The following is a 23383-nucleotide window of genomic DNA, read 5'->3' as shown; positions in this document are numbered from 1 at the left end:
TGTTGGCCCCTAGCACGTGCCCCGCCCCCTCCCACCCCCATGAAAAATAATGACATTATAATAACACTGAAAATTTAGATAATAATAACGTAAATGAGAAATATAAAAATCGGGAAAGATAAAAAAAATATCTATTGTTGAAATAATAAAATTTTGAGAAAAACAAATATTATATATATATATATATACGTATATATATATATATATATATATATATATATATATATATATATATATATATACTTTGTGCGTGTATATATATGAAAATTGGTGTCCCCGCCCATGAAATTTTTCTGGATCTGTTAGTGGAAAATATCAATAAATGAATGAATAAATAAATAAAGTTAGATGAAAAATTTTAAGAAAGAAAATATATCACATAAGAAAACATGTTTAGTTTCATCTCACAATCTTCCCGCAGAATTCAGTGCGGAAGAGCTTTTCTGACAAAAGAAGCTATATATATATATATATATATATATATATATATATATATATATATATATATATATATATATATGTACTTTCTTCCGATGTCCCTCTCAAGGGACGAATGACCCAAGCAATTGGGGAAAACGTAGCAAGGTAGAGAACTTCGAAGCCTCGTGGCAGTGGAGAAGACACAGTCCACCGACTTGTGGCCAAATTGTTCAAGATCCGACGTAAAAAAAAAAAAAAAAAAAAAAAGTTTTCTGTAAAGAAAACTGTTGTTGGCGGCTTTATGTGTCCGTCCTCAGATTTTCAAAACTGCTGAGGCTAGAGGGCTGCAAATTGGTATGTTGACTATCCTGTCTCCAATCATCAAACATACCAAATTACAGCCCTCTAGCCTAAGCAGTTTTTATTCAGATTTAAATTTAGCTATATAACGCGTCTGGCAACGACATATAGGACAGGCGGTGGCTAAAAGTTTCATGGCTGCGGATCATATATAGATATATATATATATATATATATATAGTATGTAGCTGTAGCGTCTTTTCAGACAGAAAACTCGGTTGCAACGAACTTTCTACGGCGCATTATTTACCCGTCTATGGACGATGTCAGATGACTGTATTTACGTCACATCGCTTACAAACTATAGTTAACCTATTGTAGTAGCAATATTAACAATTAAAAGATGCAGTTAATGGGGCCACGGATTGCATTTATTCAATTTTTCGTAAATAAATGTCAATTTTTCGTAAATAAATGTAAGTGGTATCAGATTTTTTTTTTTCTTTTTTTTTGCAAAAGCCAGTGCTGCAACGGCATTTTTCTACTGATAAACTATCGAATATCTTATCTATATATATTAAATACAGAAGATAGGAACAATATGCAGGGATATATGCATAATTACAAAATTATAAAGGAAAAAAACATTCATTACATTACAAAGGAATTTGAGTATAAACAAATAGTTACGAACGAATTCACTTGAAGGACGAAAGGAATTTTTTATAGATTCCAGCAAGGATTCTGACAGTGCCATCTGATATATTACTGTGTAAATTTAGCGAGAGAAAGAGAGAGACACTAGAGGCCGTGTAAACTAGCCCTAAAATTAAAAAAAAAATAAAAAAAAAAAACGCAACGACGATTTCATAAAGACCGCCATTTGAAGTAGTGACCGAACAACACCAAGCGACACACTCCAGTGGAAGCCTGAGAGATTCGCTACGGCAATTTTTTTCAAGTAATGGAGCAACTGAGGAAAGTGAGAGTGAAGTAACTGAGGACAGTGAGAGGCAACCACGAATTTGACAAATGAATGACAATGAAGATTCGGCGATTGCCACGCAAAGTGAACGCGTACAAATTAGCCAAGCACAGGACAAGAACACTGTTTTTTTCCATCTGTCCATCCGCCTGTGGTTTTGCGCATGGTAACACTGCGTCCCGGGCTTTAAATAATATCCTATTTCGAATATTATTGGTGTAATTCGCATACAGTAAATTATTAAAACACTTTCCAGTTGCAAATGTACACCCAGATATCCTTTTATTTTCCTAAAACTTAGACATAGCGTAACTATTTAAAGCCTGGGACGCAGTGTTACCATGCGCGACCACCACAGGCGGATGGCCAGATGGAAAAAAACAGAGTATAGTGTCTGAGTCTAGTGACACTACTATGAGATTCAGGGTCTCTGTAACACGGTTTTTTGGACTTTGCTCCTTGTCAAAGCATCGGATGTAGCTGAAAGTTAACATATGTATATTTTACAACCACACACAAATTTTGTCAGCATTATCAATAACCTAAACCCGATAGTTTTAAGTTTTATAGAGTAAAAATGATCTAGCCGACGCCATGGCCAATGATTACGAGCCAAGAGTCGAAAAACATTCATTACGTAAGCAAGGTAAACACACCTTTTGACGAAATGTTGCCCCGCCCATCCACCAGACAGAAACTCCATTGGCTCTGAACCCAAAGACTAAATTTATGCATGGCGGAACGATACATAGATGTGGGTGGGGTATCAGTGCTAGCGTATTAATACTACTGTAGCAGTAGTGGCGCAACAGTATAGCAGTAATATACATGAATTAAGCGTTTAGGCCAACTGCTGGGATCCTTGAGGATCATTTAGCACTTCTTACAACTACTCGAGAAATTAGTTTTTATAGAGAGATGTTAAATTTTCTAATCCAACAGTGCCCATGGTAGCCTTCAGTGTTATCCTGAATTATAACGAGGCGAAAGTGGGTGGAGCCTCATGAAGTCATCATTCTGACGATAATTATTGGTGAAGGTTTAAAGCCAATATACGGTACTGGCTATTTTTTTCAGTAAATAGGTAGATATAAAAATTGCTTGACATTGGATATAGCAGTTATCAAATGAAGCTTGTCTACTATGTTTTTGAAAATTACCAGCTATTCCCTACATCTTTTCAATCTGATTGTGACCTATAAAGTAGACTGTAATTTCTTAGGAAACCTATTTTGGGAGTTAGACTAATAATCGTACTGTCTTTGTATTTAATAACATATGTTGTTGGTTTGTTCATTATGACAATTATCAGTGGAGGGGTTCCAGAGTTCATAAAGGTGTACTGCTTTGCTTGTATTTAGATTTGTATGTCATTGTTGCCAGAGGTTTAGCCTTCGTTACGTATAGCCAATCATCCATCGAGAAAGAGGGAAGAAATGCTGTCATAAGTTACGTAACGAGTGCGTTCGAAACCTTTTCTCTGAGTAAGTTGGCCCGTCTTCAAAGAATGTCACTTTTACATTTTAAGTACCAAATTTATTCAACCTACGTAATGCAGAATACAGTCAAAATTTATGTGTAGATATAATATGTATTCTTCATAAGCGTTATATTCATGAAATGTATAGATAAAAAGTTATTGCGAAAAAACTGTGTTACAGAGGCCCTCAATCTCATAGTAGTCGACTGAAAGGAGGAAAAATGATGAATGCATTACTACCTTAATATACAGTTCAATATCTATTCTAAATAAAAAATTTTTGTTTTTTTTTTACCAATTTATTAAATATTCTAATATTTTACATATATATCTTTTTTATTTATTTTATCCGTTACTTTAACTATTTTCTTATAACTAGATCTTCCCTGTCTGTAACAGAAGTAACCTTCTGTTACACTTCTCTCTAATGAACGCCATATGCTTTGGAAACTTGAATTTCAAGTCAGTGGCTCTATGGTGGGCTAGTTCCATACGACTAGAGTTCATCTTCTGCATGATAATAATGTTAATAATAATAATAATAATAATAATGTTTAATTAAATTTTTAATAATAAATAATAATAATAATAATAAAATAATAATAATAAGGAAAGTACATCAGGATCTTGAAAGAATAGTTGGACATTAGTTTTGCCATAGACATTTGTAAATACAGAATACGGCAAAGTTATATTTTTTATTTTCTGGGAGCAGTCCCGTCAGTGGATAAAAATCTGTAGTATGAGGCATCCATGGAATGGAGACCTTTACTTACGCCAGAATTGGGCCCCTTCCCCCAAAAAAGATATATCACGTAATTACATTTATAACAATATAGACATTCTGGAAGCAAAACCTTGACCGATCACAAAATAGACCCAACTAAAAAGTAGACAGTAACCTGTTTACATTCAACGAAAACCAGACAAGAAATAATGAATGGAAACTAGAACTGAAGTGATACAACACATCCCACTGTGGGAACGTCTTTACATACAAGATACGTGACAATGGAATAAACTGCCACCAGAAGTTGTAAACAGCAAGAGTGTGGAAGAGTTTAAAAGTAAGCTAGACAAAATCATTAGGTCACTGTGAATGAACAGCAAAACCTGCTCCTACAGATAAGTGAGCACACGATGTCTCCTCGGATGGACTAATAAGTCTTTGAGACATCCTAATCCTTGTAACTTGCTTGGTCCAATACCCATCACTCCAAACCCGGCTACCAACCCAACCGCCACCTTCGCCACCAAAAATAAAAACATTTAGGTAAGACTTTTGTCTCAAATAATTCTATTCATTTAAAGTTATTTCTTCCTTGAAAGCTCAGTGTCATCTCAAACTCATTCCATCCTGACTGAATCCTCATTCTCCTGTTTGATGTTTTTCCATTTGTGAAATTTAACCTGGGTGAAGGTTGCGTTTAATGTTTGCCTTACTACAAACATTAGTACCAATGGCCATTGACTATGCAAGTTTCGTTGAACATTCGATCTTGTGACGTCTCTTCAAGTCCTCTAGAATCTTCTGGAATCTTGCTATTATGAGACGCCTCAAGAACTAAGTGCCATAAGGATGTCTTGGTGTTATACACAATGAAAATGTCGTAGAAGGCAGTTTAGGAAATCACTTGCAGCATAATTTTGTTGATGCAAGAGAAAAATACAAAAGAAGGAAGAAGAGAAGAATTAGAGATTATCTGGAAATCAGTAAGTCTTTAATAAGAGGAGTTATACAATACATATCCATAAACATTTTAAAAAATCACATATAATCTTGAAGTTTACAGATACTGGAAAGGAAAAACTATAGAAGAGCAGAAATGTAGATCATTTGAATAATATAAAACACCCTAAAAGAAGAATAGCATTTCTACAGTTATCTAAAGGACTTAAAACAAGAGATTTTGAAGAAAAAATAAAATAATAATGTCGCTAATTCAGTTTTCCTTTCAGTGGACAACAATATACATGCAGGTCAAAATTATTTTTTACGACGCGGTCGCAGTATATTACACAAGTTTACTATACTCCAGTGAGTCTCTTACTCCATTGCCAATATGCACATATATACTCCGAGGAGGCTCTCATGCGCCTACCCGCATCGGATGAATCAAAACCCAGAATTTTTTCACATACGCGGAGAGACGGTCTAATGAACAAAAGCAACCCGCTCGGCGTCACCGACAAGGCCGTCGGCGGCAGAAGAAGAGTCAGGCTGACAGACAAGTAGGTAGTACTACCCTAAAGAAAATCGCAGAATTTCTTGTATAAAAGGAGAAAATAAATAGATAGGGAAGACAAAAATGACCTAAGCTATACTATGATTCGATGGGGAGCTGAGTTGACCCCCAGAAAGAAAACCGAAAACATAAAAAGAAATTTTCTAATGGCGTTGATACAACGTCGTTCTAAGAAATCAAGTTTTCTGTACAGTGTATAATCATGACCACCGAAAATGGATCAAACGTTTGGTGGTTTCGATATAATACTGTATGAGCCGCAGCTAACGAAGTTTTCACTTTTCAGGCACGGCCCGTTGGTGGTCTGTCCTATATCGTTGCCCCACGCACGAATGGTTACGGTCAACTTTAACCTAAATAGAATTAAAAAAACCACTGAGGGCTGCAATTTGGTATGTTTGATGATTAGAGGGTGGATGATCAACATACTATTTTGCAGCCCTCTAGCCTCAGTAGTGTTGAAGATCTGAGGGCGGACGAACACACAGAAAGCCATCTCACCAGTTTTATTTTACAGAAAACTAAAAATTATGTTCTGCTCCATATGATTCAGATTTTGTATGTGTTTTGCATATCTTTAGAAGCTCGAATGACCAAGGAGGTTGCACTTTTCGGGAAACACGAAGCCTTCGATGTTTTTGGAGAGGAAAACTGATGGAATCGAATCAAACAGAGATGACATAAGTTTTCAAGTTAAAAGGGTTGCTTCGAGAGGATACCTGACATCCCCTTAGGTCGAAAATCCTATGGTTGATTGCATATCGTTGTCCTGTAATGTTAGTATATTTAGATAAATGGGGTTACTGCACAAAATATCTTGTAATGAGAGAGAGAGAGAGAGAGAGAGAGAGAGAGAGAGAGAGAGAGAGAGAGAGAGAGAGAGAGAGAGCCATAATGCATAGAGAATAGCTCGCATTAGTTATGATGCATTTTCAATATGGCAGAAATAAGGGATCCCGCTGTCATTTTCAAAATATTCCTTCTCACTCTAAAATTGACATTGCTATCAGTGAATGAGTGTGTAATGTTCGACCACGACTTACTACGATACAATAAATTATCATAGAATATAGTAAAATACTACGATTTCGCACATCCATTATCTTATATAACTGAAAACAAAGAAAACAACTCTATGTGTGATTTCAATCGCGATTTCAATACATGGTCGTCTTCCATTGTCCGATTATATAGGAGAAATTGGCGGGAATATATTTGATGTAAAAGTTCGAGGTGCATATTTAAGTATTGGCCTCAAGCATCAATTTATGAATAAAAAAAATACATTTATGAACTTTTTAAAACGATTAAAGACCTATTTTTATAACGATCAGTAAAATTTCTAAAACTAAAGTCTACGCCGAAGTTCGAACACCGGGTATGTGTTTGTAAACAAACGTTAAATTTCGTCAGAAAGGTACGCGGGTAGCGTGTTGTACTTGAATTAATTTTATTTTTATGCATAAATATTTGTTCGAAAGGGTGGGATAGCTTTTTGGGTGCATGGTGGTGGTTGGTTTATCGTTAAAATAGCTATTGAATAGTTAAAATAGGCTATAGGTAGCTAATGTAGGTTGTTTGAACGATCCGGAAACCGGATCATTCAATATTCGTAGACTAGGCCGAGCTTAAATTCTCTACCAATGCTTAACACTTGATTTAATGTTAAGTCAGAGAATTTCTTCAAATATCCACAAGGGTAGTTGAATTCAGGCGTCGTGTTAGCCCACGCAGGCCATTCTAAGTCTTACACCTAAATCCTTAAAGCAGGATTCTCGGTAAATGCTTACAACAGCCTATGGACTTTGGGTCGAAAAATGTTTACCTAAGGCCTTGTTATGGGTTTTTTGAGGCTAGCGTTTGTAGTTTTGATGAATTTTACATTCATTTCTGTCACAAACCTACTTTTGTAGGCTTCTGGGAGCACTTACAGATTAGCGGGCCCACTCGACCGCCGACCGAAATCGGCGGAAGAACACCAAAACCAATATGGCGGCGATACCAAAACAACAACAAACAAAGTAGGGAGCTAGTATTACATATCCGCGACGATCGATTTATGTGTGCTGTCAGTAAGGCCGTGGCGGAACGGCGCTTCGCGCCTTATCCGCAAATTTAAAGATTCTTGGCAGGCACGGCATGTTCTGGCAAGAGGTAATGTTGCGCTGCGCGCGCTAACCACAGGGGTTACAGTAAGGCTACTTACCGTGGCGGATGGATTTGGGTGTCGCGATACCAAAACAACAACAAACAAAGTAGGGAGCAACTGGCCCGGTAAAGTGTAAACAACCCGGCTTCTGTCCTTTGGTAGTGGATAGGGTAAAACACCGCTGGGGTAGATTACAGTTCAGTTGACCGGACCGTGTAACACCATTTTGCCCGGTCCGTAATCCCTCCGCCAAGGTAAGTAGTTCTCGCAGATGACCCGCAGCCTACCAAACCCGACCCCAGCCGACCAAACCCGAACCCAACCCACAGGACCGAACCCGAACATGCATCAACATGAAAGCCGATTCTCTTCGATATTTTTAATCTTGCCCAACTAATCTTTAGGACCTCCAATTTAATTTACAGTATTCTATATTTCACCCGGGCCATGCCCAACTGAAATGTAAGAGACTCCATTTTTTTTCCCTTCGTTATTCTATTTTTTTTCCCATGCTTGCCCAACTAATTTGCAGGAGTCCATTTTTTTTTTTCATTATTCGATATTTTGACTCTTGCCCACGATAGTTTTTACCACCCGTGCCAACATAATCTGTAGGAGATACATTTTTTCCCCATTATTCGATATTTCTTTCCTTGCCCACTCATCTGTATGACCTACATTTTTTTACATTCTTCGATACATATTTTCCAGGTACTAGTTATCCGCTAGGATAACTAGTACCTGGAACGGACCTTGCCCGACCTTCCTCGCCCCTTCAGTCTGTTCCTGCTTCTCAGCCGTTCAGTGCTTCATCATAACTACCATGTCTTCTTCTGCCGAGAATTTGTCGTGTTCCGCGCACGTGGCGTTCGCTGCCGCCGTTCCCGTCACTCTGGAAGACATATACATTTTGTGTCAAGACGAACGATCCCTAGTTAGTTATTTGTTGAAAACAAATTCCCCTTGTTCAGTCATCTCGGAAAACAACCGTCCCGCCAAGAAAGAAAAAAAAATCCTCTACCCAGAAGATTTGAACGACTCGGATTTCTCTTATTAAGTTCTATATTTCTGGACGACTAGCAACATCTCCAAGGTAATGGTTATCAATGTAAATGCACGTTATTTTAATTATTTTGCCAAAATTAAGCACGCCATTGTTATTTCCGCTTTGCTGAAGTCAGGCACGCTCAACACATCCGAACATTCACGTTCGCTAGAAGTCCACGTGTTCGAAGAACGCAGTCCATGTGTTCGAGCAAACAACGTGGCCTTGACTTTAACCAATGTATTCTCGGAAATATTCATTTGTTCCGACACGGCATACAAACCTTCGGTCCTTTTACAATAGGAAGTACTAGCGGCAGCTGGATAGGTCGTAAGCTTTCGAACAAGGGGTTCGGTAGTTAACTGCTTGTCCGACAGGCGCGCGCGCGCGACTGGGAGGTAAACAAACAAATCACTTTTTGCTTTCGGCCTGCTGGCGTGTGGACTGTATCATCGCTCTCTGCCCGCTTCATCGTCGTTTGCTTTCGCATGATGTGTTTTTCTTTTTCTATGTATCTAGTGAAACTGAATTGTAAGTACAATCATTTCATTGAATTCAATTGTGAATTAAAGGATCTTGGTTCACAACGCCCTCGATTACCCGAGTGCCGGGACTGAAGGGCGTAATTGCGGGAATTCATTTTCCCAGAATGATCCTCGGCGGATTGGGTATGCTCGGTGGCCGAGGGCGGGAGCGCTCGCTCCGAGCGTATATTGGGTTGGAAATGTGTAGATGAAAATCGTAAGTAAGTGCTCTTTTCATTTATATTTTTTGACTGTATGCCCGTTGCCGAACGAATGCGCTCGACACGGAAACTTATTCAGTATGAAAGTGGAATCGCAAGTACAGTATTCTTTTTCATTTTCATATATATTTTTTATTGTAGCAATACTCATTTTGGATCAGTTTCCGAGCTTACCCGGAGATTGATCCTTCCCCCTTTTTATTTTTGAATGAAGTGAAATCGCAAGTGCAGTTCTTTTTCATTTTCATTTTTTTATTGAGATTGCATTGTTGACTGGGATCAATGTTCCGCTATTCACGGGAATTGATCCTTCCCCTTTTTTATTTGTATGAAGTGAAATCGCAAGCGCAGTAGTCTTTTCATTTTCATATATTTCTTGATTGCATCAATTCATTATGGATCAAGTTTCCAGAAACCTTGATCCATAAGGTAAGGAATAAAACCTTTCACCCTTGCGCTCGGTGCCGAGGGGGCGCGAATGCGCTCGATCCGAGCCCTTATTCTTTGTGAAGTGAATCGTTTGCAAGATGCATTTTCATTTTGTTCCTTATTATTATTGATTGCATCAATATTATTTGGTTCAAGTTCCGCTCAGTCAGGGAATTGATCCTTATGCCTTGTATTCGTGCCGATGGCACGATTGCTCTAGGGCTCTTATATTGTTGTTGGGTACATGGGTACTGTGCGGGGGTGTGGGGGGGAACAGACCCCCCCGCTCAGTTTCCCACAGATGGCTCTTCCCCTTAGGGGGGGGGGGGAGGTTATCGGCGTTCTTCTCCTCGCCCGATCCCGCGAGCGCGGGGGAGGGCGCTCGGTGCCCGATGTACAATTGTATTAGGGTGTCTTCCATTCGTTCGGGAGGATCAAAACCCCCGCCCCCGCACGAGGGGATTTCCCCCCCCATTAATCGCTACTACTATTATTTCCGCAGGTGCTACTGCCACGAGAGTGGACCTTGGTGAGGTATGGGCGTCCTTCCAATTGCAGAGCGTGCTGGTGTCCAGGGGCTGCGGTTCTATGTCTGGGCCTACTGCGGTCACCCATGGAGTGGTGACCACGCAACCAGGTGACGACGTCCCTCCTCAACCTGGTGTACTCGCCTCACGTGGTAACAGTCTTGCCTACAGCCGCTGTGAAGTGCCGTTCGCCGTACCGAGAGGGGGCGTACCGCCGCCGCTCGTGGTTGCCGCGCTGCAGCGACCACATTCGTTCCGCTGCCCTAGAACTCGCCCCTGGAGGCCTGCCGCCGGTACCAGGATGTTGCTGGCTGCTGCTCCACTTCCTGTGTTTCCGGTGCTGCCTGCCGTACCTGCCGATTCTGGGCTGACTGTCCATGCAGTTACTGCGCTGGCTGTCCCTGCCGTTGCTGCGCTGGCTGTTCCTGCGTTGCTGCGCTGGCTGTCCCTACCGATCATGTGCTGGCCGTGCCTGCTGTTCCTGAGATGCCCATACCTGCTGATGTCGTCCCTGTTCGTGGTGGTACTACCCCAGACTTTGGTCTGTCTGTACAGGTGCGTCCGGGCCCGCCCTGTGGCTTCGGCTACAGCAGCCCCGTCTCCGCCCTGGATAGCAGATCTTACGTCTGTCCTGAGGAAGCTGACAAGAAGAGGAGGAAGGTGTCGTGGTCGTCGTCTTCATCTTCTTCATCGTCGTCGGCCCGCCGCCTCTTCCCCTTCGACTTCTAAGGCTTTACAGCCGAGAAGAAGAAGAAGGTCGCCTCCTCCCTCCTAAGAAGCTTCCTCGGAGCTTCTCGGGACCCGTCTCACCTCGGTGGGACGGAGGGTTCCTTCCGCTGGTCCTCCTGCTCCTTCGGGAGCGGGGCCCGTCTCTTCTTCCGCAAGGAAGAAGAACTACGGGGACCAGAGGGGTACCGGCTAACAACCGGTACTTCCTCGCCTGGTGTCAGTGGTTCTGCCACTGCATCAGGGTCCGTCTCGGCCTCGCCGTTCGCGGGAGGTACCGAGTGTACGGTCGCCTACCAGCGACCGTGCAGCCAGGAACCAGACCTCTGAGTCCGCTCATCGTCAGGTTCACGGCACGGGGGCGGAAGACTGGTTGACAGCCGCTCATGCGACTCACCAGAACCAGCTCTCACTCTCGCGGTGAACAGCTGGCTACCCGGGGACGTGACGGTCCACGACCGACACGGGCTGAGGCTGGGAAGAGGTCCTCGCTTCGCCGGTGCCAGCCACGGCTGGAACCAGCGACGTGACGTGCCGTGAGGACAAGCACCGGTCTCACTGCGACAGTGGAGCCTGCAGGTCGCCTGACCGTCGCTCCCTCACAGAGACCGCGATCGGGTACGGCAACCAGCACCAGCTCTTCTGACACTCGAGATCAGTGCCGCTGTGCTCAGTCCAGCCGTTCTCCACAGCGAGACGGTTCGACCAGGCCTGCAGCTCGATCGTCACCGCGGGTTGACGATCGCCTTGCAGCCCTCCAAGCCTGCTGGTCCTGCCCAGCGAGCGAACGAGGGAGCGTCAGGTCTGCCTCTCCCGTACCTTCAACCTCCTTCGGGTTACACCGGGAGGAGCGAGGTATTGAGGGATGTGATCGTGAGGGGTGCGCCCCTCATGATCCCCTCCACCACGACGCCCTACGTGCCAGGCACGGTTCTTGGACCGGCCAGGACGTATGCGCAAGTGGATGGGGAAGAACCGAGAGGGCTGTCGCTGTTCCCCCTTCCTTCTTAGGAGGAAGGTTCTCGGAATATGCTCTTGTTCGAAGGGCTTAACGGTCCCACTCTGCAAGATGCTGTGACTTCCGAGATCCAGAGGAACTTTGCCGAGGTACGGCGCTGATTCGTCAGCACAATGACCTCGGGGTAAGGATCGCCGCTCCCGACCAGCAGACCACGTCTCGGCTCGAGTCGTTTTTTGGGGCCCGAGAGGGAATCCAAATCGACGGTGGGTCTGCCGCGATCGGAGCTTGCCGACTGGGTTGAGCCAGGTAGTCCTCTCGTCTCCGGACAAGGAGGCTCTCTCGGTTCTGGACGGTCGAACAAGCTCCTTCACCTCCTCTACTGCGACAGAGGCGTTTCTACGTGTCTTCGGACATCGTATTTATATATCCCTTCGGTCCTCTGAGGTTTCGACCTCGACGAGGACTGGAATGAGTCGGAGCGGTATCGGCTCTCTCCTGTCAGGTCTCGATCAGCCCCAACCAGACGACGTTCACAATGGAAGGACGGCATTCCCCCTCACCTGCTGCCGGAAGTTGGGGGAGTGCCTGGCCAGCCATTGGGTACCCGGTCCAACAGCAGGCGTACGTTCCATGGGCATCGAAGGACGTAGCATTGAGACAGGAGATCAAGACCATGCTGAGCAAGAGAACTGTAGAAATCGGTACGTATCAGTCACCGGGCTTTACAGCCGACTCTTCCTGGTGGAAAAGTCTACAACAGGCTGGCGCCCAGTGATAGATCTCTCTTCCCCGAACCGGTTGGTCGCCAGACCCGGTTCACGATGGAGACGGCACGCTCAGTGCTCGACTCTATCAGGGAGAACGATTTCATGCTTTCAGTGGACTGAGGATGCGGATCTCCAATAAAACCCATTTCCATCCAGTTCCCTCCAGAAAGTAACCTACTCCCGCTTCAATCCTCGACGGGACGGTGTACCAGTTCAGGCCACGTTGCTTCGGTGTCTCAACCGCCCCACAGGTGTTTCCACGCGAGTGTTCACTCTGGTGTCTGCTTGGGCCCATTCGCACGGGATACGTCTGATGAGGTATCTCGACGATTGGTTAGTCCTGGCGAGCTCCCGCTCGCAGTTGCTACAGGACAGGGATCGACTGCTCGAGTTTCTGTCGCGATCTGGGGATCGTTCTGAACTTCGAAAAGTCCGATCTCGAGCACAAGCAGAGGATGAAGTACCTGGGTATGCTGATCGACACGGTAGCAGATTCAGGGTGGGGAGGCAGCCAACCAGTTCCTGTCTCGGCAGGAACAGGTAGCTCAGCAATGGCAAGTCGTGATCGGACACCTGTCGTCACTCGGGAAGCCAGTCCCTAACGGGCGTCTTCACCTGCGGTCTCTTCAGGGAGACCAAAGGAGAGTTGGTCACAGGCGACGGATCCCCCCAAGCCTTCCATGGTCACTGACACAGGAGGTGAGGCAGGACCTAGCCAGGTGACTGGACGACAGGAACCCCTTAAGAGGAGTGCCTCCGGGCACTCTCCCCCCGGACATGCAGCTGCTCTCAGACGCATCGATCCCGAGGGATGGGGTGTGCACAACCTGGAAGAGTTGCGGACTTCAGGAGATGTGGTAACAGAGAACGACAAGCACCTTCACATCAATGTACTGGAACTAAAGGCAGCGTTCCTTGCTCTCCAAGAGTTTTCCAGGACCGCTTGATGGGACACTCAGTGGTGTTGATGTACGACAACACCACGGTGGTGGCTTACGTCAACAAACAGGGGGGGCCTAGTGTCTCTCCCGTTGTATCAGTTGACTCGGCAGGTGCACGAGTGGGCCGAGGCACTCAATAGAGCTGTCGGCACGCTACATTCCAGGGAAGGAATGTAGTAGCAGACACGCTCAGACCGTCGGGATCAGGTGATAAGGACCGAATGGTCTCTACACCAGGACGTGGCGGAAAGGCTCTTCGACCTGTGGGGGCGACCAGTCGAGGATCTGTTCGCCATCCGGCACATCAGGAAGCTCCAGGTGTTCTTCTCGGCCGTGCCGGATCCATGGGCAGCTGCAGAGGACGCTCTTCAACACCCGTGGGGACAACTCTTCGCCTATGCCTTTCCCCCGTTCAACCTGATTCGCAAGGTGATCAGTCGAGCACTGGTCATCCCGAATCTCAGGATGATCCTGATGGCTTCCAAATGGCCACAGGCCATTTGGTATCCGGACCTGCTGGCTCTTCTCGCAAGAGAACCGAGAGAGATTCCCCATTGGCACAACCTTCTCGGCCAGCCACACGTCGAGCGGTACCACCGAGCAGTCCAGTCCCTACGTCTTCACGGCTGGCTGTTTATCCACCATTCTCTTGCGTACGAGAAGCTTTTTTCGTGAGCGCAGCAACAGAGATGGCTGGAAACGTCCGTCAGTCCTCTGCAGCTGTGTACCAGGGGAAGTCGGCCGTCTTCGGTGGTTGGTGTTGTAGACGGGGCCTATCTCTTCTCAGAGCCAATCTTCAGCAGGTAGCGGATTTCCTCGTTTTTTTCTTCGCCGAGGAAGCTCCTCTAAGTTCCCACAGTCAAGGATACAGAGCCGCCTTGTCGCTCCTCCTGAACTGACGGGATTGGACATCTCGAACTCGTTCGGATCTCCTTGCTTAGGGAGCAGCTTCCAAAGGTCTTGCCAACCCAGGGAACTCAAATGACCCTCGTCTTGCTGGACCTGGCATCGGCGAAGAGAGTACGGGAGCGTCATGCAGATAATGTGTGTGATGAGATGCTGCTTTGTCCTGGGAGGACGCTACGGCGCTATCTGAAGAGAACTCGACACCTCGGGCCTGAGTGTCGACGCCTCTCCGTTAGCAAAGGGGTCAACAAGAAAGAAGTATCAAGAACACTCTTTCGTCCTGGCTGCGTGAGGTCTTCAGGAGGGCGTAGGAGGCTGATGGTAGTAACGACATCCGTACGTCCCGTCCGAGAACTCACGAAGTCAGAAGTATTGGCCCTCGTTGGCGTTTCGTAAGAACTTCTCCGTGGCGCAGGGATGGAATGCATGGGTCTGGTACAACCAGACCACCGGCAACTTCCTTATACCTCTTGGATATTGCCCATAGGTCCTTGGATCGGTTTTCCTTAGGACCCGTGGTGGCTGCTCAACACTGTCGTCTAGCTAACCCAGACCCTAGCAGGCTGAACAGCATCGAGTCCTGGTGTGACTGTATGAATAGATAGTGATGAGAAAGTGACTGGCTTCTCTTTCTATCTTTTTCTTCCCCTCTACCTGTGGGTAGAGGGATACGGTCATCACCCTGCTGGATAAGGACGAGATGCCGGTGAGCTATATGACAGAGCCCCATCCTATCCCTTTCACGAGGGATGGGAGCAGAATATCCACCACTTCCTTCTACAAGGGGGGAAGTGGATGCCTACAAGAGTCAAAACCATGACTTTAACTTTGCTCCTGTACAGGAACAAGTTCTTACATTGCTGGTACGAAGAGATACGCTTGCCTCTCTCTTAGTACTCGGTCCAGAGGTCTGACCATTGATCCTGCGGTGCACACCCCGATCAATCGGACAGAGGCTTGGATCCCTCCCTCGCTCTTACGACCAGGGAGGCTTCCAAGGTTGGGCGAACACCAGTCTGTTCACAAAAGACTCAGATTCCACCCACCAAGAAGTGAGTCTTCCTATTGTAAAAGGACCGAAGGTTTGTATGCCGTGTCGGAACAAATGACAATTGTTCCGATACGTAATACAAACCCTCGGTCCTTTAACAATAGGAAGGTAACTAGCGGCAGCTGGGACGGTCGTAAGCTTCGAACAAGGGGAGAACGGTAGTTAACTGCTTGTCCGATCGTGCGCGCGCCCGAGAGGTGAAGAATCTCTTTTGCTTTCGGCCGCGGGTGTGAAGGAACGTGTTCGTCATCGCTCTCGTGCCCGCTTCATCGTCGTATGCTTTGTTTATATTGTTGTTTTTTTCTACTAATGGTTTTGGTTTGACTTGAAAATGAAACTGTAAGTACACTGTTTTCATTTTCATTACTTAATTATGAATCAACATGGAGCTATCGCCGTAGAGACGGCGATTTCCGCTCTTTTCATGAATTGAACCCTTGAATTATGTCTCGGTGCCGAGGGCGGGCGCACTCACGCCGAGTCATGTATTTTGGGCGAAAGTGTGTAATTGAAAGATGTAAGTACTCTTTTTCATTATATTTTTGCCCTGTGCGTTCGTTGCCGAGAGCTTGATTGCGCTCGGCAAGAGCCTCTTATTTTGTATGAATAGAATGCAATGAAAGTGGATTCGCAATGCAGTTTTCTTTTCATTTTCATTTATTAATTGCATCAAATTTAATTTGTTCCGACACGGCATACAAACCTTCGGTCCTTTTACAATAGGAAGATACTAGCGGCAGCTGGATAGGTCGTAAGCTTTCGAACAAGGGTTCGGTAGTTAACTGCTTGTCCGACAGGCAGCGCGCGCCTGCGACTGGGAGGTAACAAATCACTTTTGCTTTCGGCCTCAGTGGATGGACGTGTGTGTTCGCTCTCTGCCCGCTGCTCGTCGTTTGCTTTCTTGTTTGTTTGTAATTGTGTATGAAAGATTGTAAGTACAGTATTCTCTCTTTTCATATTAATTACGCTGAATTCATTAATGATGGAATCTCCGCGCCTCGCTACCCCAAGGAGACTTTGCCCGGGTACCGAAGGGCGCAAATGTGGGAAATTCAGATCTTTCCCCGAGATAGACCCTCATGTTTTGTGTGCTCGGTGCCGGGGGCGCGAATGCACCCGGGCCGAGCCCTGTGTGATGTGTATGAACTGGTCGGAGGCGCAGTGGACATTGTATGAGGGCAGGAAGAAGCGAAGGCTGCAAAGGAGTCGTCGGAAAGCTCTCCCGCGACTCCTTTGGTGACGGACACTTCGTCTTCTTTCCTGCCGCCCGCTCAACTTCCACGTCTCGCTTCCTTCCCCTTCGGGGGCGGTGTCTAGGTCCTTCTCCTCTCCCGATGTGTCGAGTGTGGAGGAGGCGCTAGATACCCCGACGTAGAGTTGTACTCTGGGTCCTCTATCCGCTCGTCTTCGCGCGAGCGGGTAGAGGATCCTCCTAATCACCCGACTTTTGCCTCCTCCAGGTGCGTTGCCGTGAAGGATGACCTCGGACAGGTGTGGGCGTCGTTTGGGACTGCAGGGCGTGCCGAGTGTCCAGGGGCTGCTCTATCATCTCGCTGGCTCCGTGGCGGGTTACGCACGCTTACGGTCACACCACCACCACGACATAACCCGACAATCGTCAACAACCCAACCAACCCACGACCCTGAACAACACCTGGCTACGCGTCACCATCCTCAACCTGGTGTACCCCACACGCGGTCTCTGTGACACCCACAACATCGGTGCAGGGGCCAGTCGCCGTAACTCGGGGGAGTGTGATGCCGCCACCTGGGTTTGCCGTGTTGCCACGACCGGACTTCATGTGCCCGAAGAGCTCGCCCCTGGACCTCCCTACCGTGCCGATGATGTCTGTGCCGCTGGTTAGACCATCTGTACCGTCCACACAGCCTGCCGTACCTGCCGCGACCACCGCTGCTGTTCCTGTTCCTGCTCCTGCCGTCTCGACTGCCGTTCCTGTGATGCTCGCACCTGCTGATGTTGTCCCTGTTCCTGGCGCCGCTGCTCCCGATGCTGGTCTGTTCGGACAGGTACGTCCGGGCCCTGTTGCTTCGGCAACAGCAGCCCCGGCTCCGTCCTGGATGACAGATCTGACGTCGGTCCTGAGGAGGTTGACGAAGAAGAAGAAGAGAGGAGGAAGGTGTCGTCGTCGTCATCATCGTCTTCTTTCGCGTCGTCGTCGTCGTTGCCGCCCTCTTCTTCTTCTTCTTCTAAGGCTCCCCCGCCTAAGAAGAAGAAGGTCGCCTCCCCCCCCCCTAAGAAGTCTCCTTCGGGAGCTTTCTAAGGGCCCGTCTCGCTCTGGTGAGACGGGGGGTTGGTGGTTCTTCCGCTGGTCGCCCTGCTCCTTCGGGAGCAGACCCGTCTCTTCTCCCGCAAGGAAGAAGACTACGGGGGCCAGAGGGGTGCCGGCTAACACCGGCACTTCCTCACCTGCTGTTAGTGGTTCGGCCACGGCAGCAGGATCCGTTCTCGGCCGCTCGTCGCGAAGAGGTACCGAGTTGTAACGGTCGCCTACCAGCGACCGTGCAGCCAGGAACCAGACCTCTGAGTCCGCTCAGCGTCAGGTTCACGGCACGGAGCGGAAGACTGGTGACAGCCGCTCACGCGACTCTCACCAGACCAGCTCTCGCTCTCACGGCGAGCGGCTGGCTACCCCGGCGGACGTGACGGTCCACGACCGGCCACGGGCTGAGGCTGGAAGAGGTCCCCCCGTTCGCCGGCACCAGCCACGGCTGGTACCAGCGAACTGACGCACCGTGAGGATATGCACCGGTCTCACGTGACAGTGGAGCTCGCCGGTCGCCTGACCGTCGCTCTCACAGAGAGCGATCGGGTACGGCCACCAGCACCAGCTCCTCTGACACACGAGACCGGGGCCGCTGTTCTCGGTCCAGCCGTTCTCCACAGCGAGACGGCTCGGACTAGGTCTGCAGCTCGATCGCCCACCGCGGGTTGGCGATCGCCTGCAGTCCTCCAAGCCAGCTGGTTTCTGCCAGTGAGCGAGGAGAGAGCGTCAGTCTGCCTCTCCCATACCTTCACCTCCTCGGGTTACACGGGTAGGGGCGAGGTATTGAGGAGTGATCGTGAGGGGTGCGCCCTCTCAGGATCCCGCCACGTCGTCGTACGTACCAGGCTCGGTTCTCGGACCAGCCAGGTCGTACGCACAGGTGGTTGGAGGAGACCCAGAGGGGGCTGTCGCTGCTCCTCTCCTTGAGGGAGGAGGGTCTCGGGAGGTACTCCTGTTCGAGGGACTGGACGGTCCGACTCCACAGGATGCTATCACACCCGAGATCCAGAGGAACTTTTGCCGAGGTTATTGCGCTGATTCGTCAGCACAACGACCTCGGGGAGGATCGCCGCTCCCACCATCCGAGCCCACGTCCCGGCTCGAGTCGTTCTGGGGAGGGCCCGAAGAGGGAACCCAGACCGACGGTGGGTTTGCCGCGTTCCGAGCTTGCGGACTCAGTGCTAGACCAGGTTGAATCGCTTGTCTCCGGACAAGACGGTTCGCTCAAGTCTGGCAGGTCGAGCAAGCTGCTTCCACCTCCTCTGCTACGACAGCGGCGGTTTTACGTGCCATCTGAAGACCCGATGCCGCCCAAACAGGTGAACCCGGAGTTAGCTAGGCTGACTCCGGGTGTGTCTCTGCAACAGCTCCTGTCCGAGAACCTGTGGTTCTCGCAGCAAGAGGCACTCGGCCTGGAATCTACCGCCATGGCAGCTTTCCAGCCGTCTCCTGGCTAGATCTGTGGTCCCTCACAGTATCTAAGGTCGCAGCCAACTCCGGGGAAATTTCTCCCGAAGAGGACTCGGCCTTCAGGAGACTTTGCCAGTCTGGGGGAAGAGCCATCTCCTTCCTTGCCCACCAGACGGTGAACCTGTGGGCCAACCTGGTTCTCCGACGAAGGGACGCTGTCCTTACTCGGGCCGCCAGGGCGGTCCGGGGCGTGAGGCGGCGTTGGGGCTTCGAAACGGACCTCTACGGAGTTCCACGTCTCTCTTCCCAGGAGAGATGGTGGACGCTGCGGTGGACAGACGGCGTACTGAAGACAGTGACCGTCTGGTTCACCAGGCAGTCTCGAAGGCTTCTGGGCAGCCTCGGACTGCGGCCAAGTCTAAGAGCTCGGCTAGCGCTTCCTCGGCTGCTAAGACGGTTGCTACGTCGAAGCCCCGAGGAATGACTCTGTCTTCTTCAACTTCTGGCAAGGGGGGCCGTAACCAGCCCTCCTCCCAGCCCTCCTCATCCCGTGGAGGCTCTGGGAAGAAGTCGAAGGAAAGGGGGGAAACGCTAGGGACGGCGTTCCCCCTCACCTGCTGCCGGAAGTGGGGGGGGTGCCTGGCCAGCCATTGGGCAACTTGGCAGCGCTACGGCGCCGAGACCTGGATTGTAGATGTCCTTCGGGAGGGATATCTATTACCCTTCGAATCTCGGCCACCCCTCACCTCCAACCCGGTCCAACAGCAGTCGTACGTCCCCGGGGGGTCCACCGAAGGACGTAGCACTCAGACAGGAGATCAAGACCATGCTGAGCAAGAGAGCTGTAGAGATCGTCACGGATCAGTCACCGGGCTTTTACAGTCGACTCTTCCTGGTGGAAAAGTCTACGGGAGGCTGGTGGCGCCCGGTGATAGATCTCTCTCCCCTGAACCGGTTTGTTCGCCGCCCGACCCGGTTCACGATGGAGACGGCACGCTCAGTCTCGACTCCATCATGGAGAACGATTTTTCAAACATGCTTTCAGTGGACTTGAAGGATCGTATTTCCAAAATACCCATTCATCAGTCCTCCAGAAAGTACCTCCGCTTCATCCTCGACGGGACGGTGACCAGTTCAGGGCACTGTGCTTCGGTCTCTCAACCGCCCCACAGGTGTTCACGCGAGTGTTCACTCTGGTGTCTGCTTGGGCCCATTCGCACGGGATACGTCTGATGAGGTATCTCGACGATTGGTTAGTCCTGGCGAGCTCCCGCTCGCAGTTGCTACAGGACAGGGATCGGCTGCTCGAGTTCTGTCGGCGATCTGGGGATCGTTGTGAACTTCGAGAAGTCCGATCTCGAGCCCAAGCAGAGGATGAAGAATACCTGGGTATGCTGATCGACACGGTAGCAGGGCGAGTCTTCCCCGCGGACTGCGGGGATCAGTCAGATTCAGAGAGTCAGCCAACCAGTTCCTGTCTCGGCAGGAACAGGTAGCTCAGCGATGGCAAGTCGTGTCGGACACCTGTCGTCACTCGAGAAGTTAGTCCCTCTCACGGGCGTCTTCACCTGCGGTCTCTTCAATGGAGACTAAAGGAGAGTTGGTCCACAGGCGACGGATCCCCCAAGCTTTCCAGTGTCACTGACACAGGAGGTGAGGCAGGACCTAGCCTGGTGGCTCGACGACAGGAACCTCTTAAGAGGAGTGCCTCTGCGCACTCCCCCCCCGGACATGCAGCTGTTCTCAGACGCATCGACCGAGGGATGGGGCGCACACCTGGAGGAGTTGCTGACTTCAGGAGTGTGGGACGAGAACGACAAGCACCTTCACATCAATGTACTGGAACTCAAGGCAGCGTTCCTCGCTCTCCAAGAGTTTCAGGACCGCTTGATGGGACACTCAGTGGTGTTGATGTGCGACAACACCACGGTGGTGGCTTACGTCAACAAACAGGGGGGGCCTAGTGTCTCTCCCGTTGTACCAGTTGACACGGCAGGTGCACGAGTGGGCTCAGGCACACTCAATAGAGCTGTCGGCACGCTACATTCCAGGGAAGAGGAATGTAGTAGCAGACACGCTCAGCCGTCGGGATCAGGTGATAGGGACCGAATGGTCTCTACACCAGGACGTGGCGGAAAGGCTCTTCGACCTGTGGGGTGCGACCAGTCGTGGATCTGTTCGCCACCCGGCACAACAGGAAGCTCCAGGTGTTCTTCTCGGCCGTGCCGGACCCATGGGCAGCTGCAGAGGACGCTCTTCAAACCCGTGGGACAACCTCTTCGTCTATGCCTTTCCCCCTTCCCCCGTTCAGCCTGATTCGCAAGGTGATCAGTCGAGCGTGGTCACCCCGCCAATCTCAGGATGATCCTGGTGGCTCCCAAATGGCCACAAAGGCCATTTGGTATCCGGACCTGCTGGCTCTTCTCGCAGGAGAACTGAGAGAGATTCCCCCTTGGCACAACCTTCTCGCCCAGCCACACGTCGAGCGGTACCACCGAGCAGTCCAGTCCCAGTCCCTACGTCTTCACGGCTGGCTGTTATCCACCATCTCTTGCGAACGAGAGGCTTTTCTCGTAGCGCAGCAACAGAGATGGCTGGAAAACGTCCGTCAGTCCTCTGCAGCTGTGTACCAGGGGAAGTGGGCCGTTCTTCTGTGGTTGGTGTCGTAGACGGGGTCTATCTCCTCTCAGAGCCATCTTCAGCAGGTAGCGGATTTCCTCGTTTTTCTTCGCCGAGAGAAGCTCCTCTCAGTCCCCACAGTCAAAGGATACAGAGCCGCCTTGGCGCTCGTCCTGAAACTGAGGGGGTTGGACATCTCGAACTCGTTGCGAGATCTCCTTGCTGATGAGGAGCTTCGAGAGGTCTTGCCCCCACCCATGGGAACTCAGGCCCCCTGCGTGGGACGTGACTCTCGTCCTTAGGAGTCTGACTCGAACACCGTTCGAGCCACTCCGAGAGTCGTCAGACAGGGATCTGACCCTCAAGACCCTCTTCTTGCTGGCCCTGGCATCGGCGAAGAGAGTAGGGGAACTTCATGGTCTTTCCTATGATGTACGACACTCCAGGGGATGGGGATCCGTGACGCTCGATTTCGCCTCCCGAACTTCGTTGCGAAGACTCAGAAACCGTCAGTCCCTGATGACAGGTTCGAGTCATTCACGATTCCCTCCCTATTGGACTTCACCGATAATGATGCGGATGAGATGCTGCTTTGTCCTGTGAGGGCGCTACGGCGCTATCTGAAGAGAACTCGTCACCTCAGGCCTGAGTGTCGACGCCTCTTCGTAGCACCGGGTCACCAAGAAAGAAGTATCCAAGAACACTCTTTCATTCTGGCTGCGTGAGGTTCCATCAGGAGGCGTATGAGGCTGATGGTAGTGACGACATCCGTACGTCCCGTCCGAGAGCTCCCACGAAGTCAGAAGTATTGGCCCCTCGTTGGCGTTTTCGCAAGAACTTCTCCTTCTGTGGCGCAGGTCCTGAAGGCAGGGGTCTGGTCTAACCAGACTACCTTTACGTCCTTCTACCTTCGGATATTGCCCCACAGGTCCTTGGATACCTTTTCCTTGGGACCCGTGGTGGCTGCTCAACAAGTTGTGTAGCTAACCCAGACCCTCGCAGGCTGAACAGCATCGAGTCCTGGTGTGACTGTGTGGATGGATGTGTGAGTGAGTGAGTGACTGGCTCTCTCTTCCATCTTTTCCTTCCCCATCTACCTGTGGCAGAGGGCCATGGTCGTCACTACGCTGGATGAGGACGAGATGCAGGTGAGCTATATGACAGAGCCCCATCCTATCCCTTTCACTAGGGATAGGAGCAGAATATCCACCACTTCCTTCTACAAGGGGGGGAAGTGGATGCCTACAAGAGTCAAACCCATGACTTTATATTTGCTCCTGTACAGGAACAAGTTCTTGCATTGCTGGTACTAAGAGATGCGCATGCCCCTCTCTTAGTACTCGGTCCAGAGGTCTGACCATTGATCCTGCTGCATGCACACCCCGATCAAT

At 49.2% G+C, this 23383-nt stretch overlaps 1 protein-coding gene across 2 annotated transcripts in view; it reads left to right on the top strand.

The window, feature by feature from the left end:
* The first annotated feature begins 6811 nt into the window (after positions 1 to 6811).
* Positions 6812 to 23383, top strand: part of LOC135219142 (negative elongation factor B-like) — a 115281-nt gene continuing 98709 nt past the window's right edge. Inside the window, exon 1 of one of the 2 annotated variants that reach the window (XM_064255649.1) lies at positions 6812 to 6848. The gene's annotated coding sequence lies outside the window, so the exon portion shown is untranslated. The other variant, XM_064255650.1, reaches the window with a different exon arrangement.

This window comes from Macrobrachium nipponense, chromosome 1 (assembly GCF_015104395.2).
Source record: "Macrobrachium nipponense isolate FS-2020 chromosome 1, ASM1510439v2, whole genome shotgun sequence".
In the NCBI taxonomy this organism is placed as follows: Eukaryota; Metazoa; Arthropoda; class Malacostraca; order Decapoda; family Palaemonidae; genus Macrobrachium; species Macrobrachium nipponense.
The sequence above is the reverse complement of the archived record's forward strand: the minus strand, read 5'-3'. Positions and strand labels throughout refer to the sequence as shown.